Here is a 6,000-nt window from a genome sequence, read left to right as displayed (position 1 = left end):
TAATTATCCTAGTCAATCTGAACAAGTTTATAACATCTCTCTATGCACCCGATTAGTCTTGTATCCCTGAAGCCATGCACTTTAGTTTGCCCATTCATGACATGCCTGCTGTTAAAACATGTGTTCATTTGCAGCTCCTTTCAATTCTTTTGCAGCTCACTGAATATATTTTTGCAGTTCATTGTCAGAATCCATGGCGCTGGTCGCGCCGCACCTTTTCCTGCTTCTTCTTGTCTGAGGCGAGCACCAGCGGTACGTATCAGCCGTCTTCTCTATGGTGTTGGCTAGGTAAGAACTAGGGATCTGATGGGCCGTTGTTTGTCCTTGTTGGTCTGCTTTCATTTTGGAAAATCATCCTATAAGATTTATGCTATCCTATCGAGCAATTGATCTGATGGGTTGTGAGCTTTTTAGCTATCCAGCATCACCCTATGGTAGATAATCATTTCTATTATGTGTTAATGCTTTCCTTTTAAACTACTTCAAAAAAACAAAGAAATTGGATTCTTTTAGCCGTATTATCCTTCGAACATCTATATGAAAGATCTAAGTTTAAGTATATTTAGTTTTGAAGAAAACTAAAGCCAATTAATGTGAAAATTAGATATGTCCTATTACCTGGCAATATATAGTTCATCTAGGCTTGGTTGGCAATATATATTATCTAGACAATAATTTCATTTGTTTGTAGCTATTACATAGGCGATCTCTTGTTAATAGAAATCACTCACTTTTTTGTTTTCGTATATTTATTCCCATAGCTACTGTACATCACAACATGCAAGGAAATATATGTCCGCTGAAATTTAATTTTATTTGTTCTTTGCTCTTTACAGAAATCTTGGATTCATAAATGGGAGAAGCACATAAGGGAGAAGAAGATGATTGCAAGGATGGAGAGGGAGCAAATCATTTGGAGGGATAGAATGCCACTGTTTGGTGTTTTTATGCATTTTTGTTTGCTTTCAACTGTGTTTGCACTGGCTGGGAATAAGTGACTAGGCAATAAGTGTAGATGTATGGATATTCTCTAATGCTCCTAGTTTACAATAAATCTTCGATTTGGAATGATGTGTAATGCTGCTGGTTCATTACAAACCTGTGCTTGTTTTAGTTGTTAGAATTTTATGCATAAAATGGAATTGAAGGATTTTTTAATTCCTAATTAGTTAGTACTAGCATGGGAGTGAAATGGAGTGCTACTAGTATTCAGGATACTAGTAGCGTGTGGTACTATAGACGCGCTACTACTATTTCGTTAGTAGTAGGGCGGGTGACATCCGCGCTACTAGTAAAATGTTAGTAGTAGCGTGGTTTTACCCCGCGCTACTACTAACTATTAGCTGTAGCGCGATACTAGTAGCGCGGGTACCTGCGCTACTAGTAGCCATTTTACCCGCGCTGCTGGTAGCCTTTTTCTTAGTAGTGTATGCTTGAAGTATTATTGTTTCTATGTCAATATTAAACTTTTGTCTTGAATCTTATGGATCTGAATATTCATATCACAAGTAAGAAGAATTACATTGAAATTATGCCAACTAGCATTCCACATCAAAAATTATCTTTTTTATCATTTACCTACTCGAGGACGAGCAGGAATTAAGCTTGGGGATGCTTGATACGTCTCCAACGTATCTATAATTTTTGATTGCTCCATGCTAAATTATCTACTGTTTTGGGCAATATTGGGCTTTATTTTCCACTTTTATATTACTTTTGGGACTAACCTATTAAACGGAGGCCCAGCCCAGATTTGCTGTTTTATGCCTATTTCAGTGTTTTGAAGAAAAGGAATATCAGACGGAGTCGAAACGGAATGAAATCAACTGGAGAAGTTATTTTTGGAAGGAAACACAACCGATGGACTTGGACCCTACGTCAAGGAAGGAACGAGATGCTCACGAGGGTGGGGGCGCCCCCCTAGGGCGCGCCCCTGTCTCGTGGGGCCCTCGTGGCTCCCCTAACGTACCTCCTGCACCCATATATACCTACGTGACCTAAAACTTCCAAAACGCAATATAGATCGGGAGTTCCACCGCCAGAAGCCTCCGTAGCCACCAAAAGTCAACCGGGACCCTATTCCGGCACCCTGCCGGAGGGGGAACCCTCACCGGTGGCCATCTTCATCATCCCGGTGCTCTCCATGACGAGGAGGGAGTAGTTCTACCTCGGGGCTGAGGGTATGTACCAGTAGCTATGTGTTTGATCTCTCTCTCTCGTGTTCTTGAGGTGATACGATCTTGATGTATCGTGAGCTTTGCTATTATAGTTGGATCCTATGTTTCTCCTCCCCCTCTTCTCTCTTGTAATGAATTGAGTTTCCCCTTTGAAGTAATCTTATCGGATTGAGTCTTTAAAGATTTGAGAACACTTGATGTATGTCTTGCCGTGGATATCTGTGGTGGCAATGGGATACCATGAGATTTACTTGATGTATGTTTTGGTGACCAACTTGCGGGTTCCGCCCATGAACCTATGCATAGGGGTTGGCACACGTTTTCGTCGTGATTCTCCGGTAGAACTTTGGGGCACTCTTTGAGGTCCTTTGTGTTGGTTGAATAGATGAATATGAGATTGTGTGATGCATATCATATAATCATACCCACGGATACTTGAAGTGACATTGGAGTATCTAGGTGACATTAGGGTTTTGGTTGATTGTGTCTTAAGGTGTTATTCTAGTACAAACTCTAGGGCTGTTTGTGACACTTATAGGAATAGCCCACCAGATTGATTGGAAAGAATAACTTTGAGGTGGTTTCGTACCCTACCATAATCTCTTCGTTTGTTCTCTGCTATCAGTGACTTTGGAGTGACTCTTTGTTGCATGTTGAGGGATGGTTTTATGATCCAATTATGTTAGTATTGTTGAGAGGACTTACACTAGTGAAAGTATGAACCCTAGGCCTTGTTTCAACACATTGCAATACCGTTTACGCTCACTTTTACCATTAGTTACCTTGCTTTTTATATTTTCAGATTAGAAAAACTATTATCTACTATCCATACACCACTTGTATCACCATCTCTTCGCCGAACTAGTGCACCTATACAATTTACCATTGTATTGGGTGTGTTGGGGACACAAGAGACTCTTTGTTATTTGGTTGCAAGGTTGCTTGAGAGAGACCATCTTCATCCTATGCCTCCTACGGATTGATAAACCTTAGGTCATCCACTTGAGGGAAATTTGCTACTGTCCTACAAACCTCTACACTTGGAGGCCCAACAACGTCTACAAGAAGAAGGTTGTGTAGTAGACATCAATATGCTACCCACATCCCCAAGACGGAGCACAAGCGTGCGCTCAGGGACACCTACGCGATAGAGCCAGTCGCCCCAAAATTCAATCCATGGTCGTCATGCCTGATCACCTTTGATCGCCGGGATCACCCGACCAGCATCCATCATGGAGGCTCAGCTGCACTGGTCTTAGACCCAATAATTGACGGGTTTCACCTGACTCATGTCCTGATGGACGGCGGTAGCAGCCTCAATCTGCTCTATCAGGATACAGTGCAAAAAATGGGCATTAAACCATCAAGGATCAAGCCTACAAAGACCACCTTTAAAGGAGTCATTCTAGGCGTAGAGGCCCGTTGTACGGGCTCAATCACATTAGAGGTTGTCTTCGGATCTCCCGACAAATTCCGAAGCGAGGAGTTAGTCTCCGATATTGTCCCATTCCGTAGCGGCTATCATGCACTGCTCGGACGAACTGCGTTTGCTCGATTCAATGCAGTGCCACACTATGCTTATCTCAAGCTCAAGAGGTCCGGCCCTCGCGACGTCATACCAGTAAATGGCAATACGGAACGCTCTCTCCGTACAGAAGAGCACACAGCTGCCCTAGCAGTAGAAGTACAAAGCGGCCTTCTCAAACAGAACCTTCATTCGGCTGGCGAGCCCTCGAACACCCTTAAGAGGGTCCAGACTACTCTGCAGTAGGAGAGCTCAACGCGTCAGGGCCTCGACTAGCAATCCGGCCTCTATCTTAGTCCCGATCAAGCGTTGGCCTGCATGACGCGCATACTTAACTACGCACTCAAAATTCCATGGGCATCGATGGAGGCATAGCTAGCTTGTGATCCACAGCACGGCTCAACCGACACCGAATACACATATACTTTCACTTTTGCTTGTTTTATTTCAGGTTTTAATCCCAGAGACCCCATCGAGTGGTCTGGTTATTGGTCTTCTTGAAGGATAAACAAACCAAGATGGCGAGGAGCGCAGACATATGGGAACTTTTTAGGTGATTCCATTAACGATAACTCTACCTGTCTTCCAGGACCCATAGGCAGCTCCTCCTTGGTTTCGACATGTTAAATAGCCTATTGCTTATTGCACTCCTTCTATTAATGCGCCTTGACGTACTAATTACATTGCAGTGAAAATAGTTTGTAGCTAGAGCTGTAGGACCCCAGCTTTTTAACTTTACATCTTTTCTGTTTTCTTTCTCTCTTTTCTTTATTTTTCCAGTTTCCCTCTGGATAACCCCATCAGGTAGCACCCGTACACTTTGGTACGTTTTGATTTTTGCCAGGGGCTTTATAGCACCCCACATTACGACAACAAAAGTCCGAACACTTCTTGTAAGTATAGTTCGGCACCCCGAATTTAGCATTATATGCATTGGCTCCGAATCATGTCTTTGGTCAAATTTTGGGTTGCCCGGGTCATGTGCTTGCTATCCTACGTTCCGCTACATCGGCTAGGTTAGTAAAGGGAGAACTACTGCGATTGTGCCCTGGTCTAAACCGGATGAGCACCTCAGTAGAGAAAGCCGAAAACTGACCATCATGATGCGGCGAGAGCTGGTCATCTGTTCGGAAGTATCAAATCGTTGGAGGTGTTTCCGCATTTCGCGAAGGATCGGTACTTCCCGATCAGACGCTGACAGCACCATGGTTCGTATACCAGGGGCTGCACCTATGTTTTATTATAAAACTCCTATGGCTAAGTGAGGGTGTTCAAGGCGTATAGTGTGGTTGCCAGGTTCGCTGCGCTAAACAACTCCTTCAAGGACCATATAATTGGATCAAGATTGTTTAGATCCCATCCCGAACACCTCCGTACTACCTACGTGAGGGCAGAAGCCGATGACTGGCCAGCCCTCAGATTTCATACAACACGGCCGCATAGGATACAATTAAAACATAATAAAAATTATATTACAAAGCGGATTTGTTATCATCATACAAGGCAAAATATGAATGTATTTATTCGAGAATAACATCCTTCCCGCACTGCGTTGCTACAAGTCGAGATCCCTCCAGGACATCCGCAAAATATCGCTCGGGTGTGTGGTGCTCCTTGCCCTCCGGCGGCCCCCGGGCCACCTCGACGGCATCCATCTTCGCCCACCACATCTTGCAATGAGCGAAGGCCATGCAGGCACCCTCGATGCAGACTGACCGCTTGATGATGTATTGCCGCGGACAAGCCTCCACCACCCACTTCACGAGGCCATAATAACTGCTAGGTATAGCTTCGGCTAGCCATAGTCGGATTATTAAATCCTTCATGTCCAGTCCGGCCATCCTGTGTAGCTCGACCAACTGTTTCAGTTGATCGACAAAGGCCACCGGATGTTTTGGCACAACATACTGCGACCAGAATAGCTTCTCTGGAGAATCCCCTTCCCTGGCTCGGAAGAACTCCGTAGCATCAGATACACTGCGCGGCAGATCCACAAAAGCCCTTGGGCAACTCCGAATCTGGTTAGTAAAAGGTACTTCCTCTCCGCATACTTGCTTTGCATGTTGAACGCCTTACCCGCTTCGATCTTCTTCACCTCCTGGATCTCCTGGAGAGCATCTCGGGCCTCATTCCGTGCGGCCTCCGCACTCTGACGAGCTTTGGTAAGTTCGGCCTCTCGAGCCGATGCCTCGTGCTCCAAGGCTTCACACTTCCTCACCATGTCCTGGAGCTACTGCTGGACCTCACCGACCCGGGCCTTGAGCTTCTTACGGGCGACTTGCTGTGGGATAGCCTTCC

Source organism: Triticum dicoccoides, chromosome 2A (assembly GCF_002162155.2).
Source record: "Triticum dicoccoides isolate Atlit2015 ecotype Zavitan chromosome 2A, WEW_v2.0, whole genome shotgun sequence".
Lineage (NCBI taxonomy): Eukaryota > Viridiplantae > Streptophyta > Magnoliopsida > Poales > Poaceae > Triticum > Triticum dicoccoides.
Note: the sequence above shows the minus strand (reverse complement) of the source record.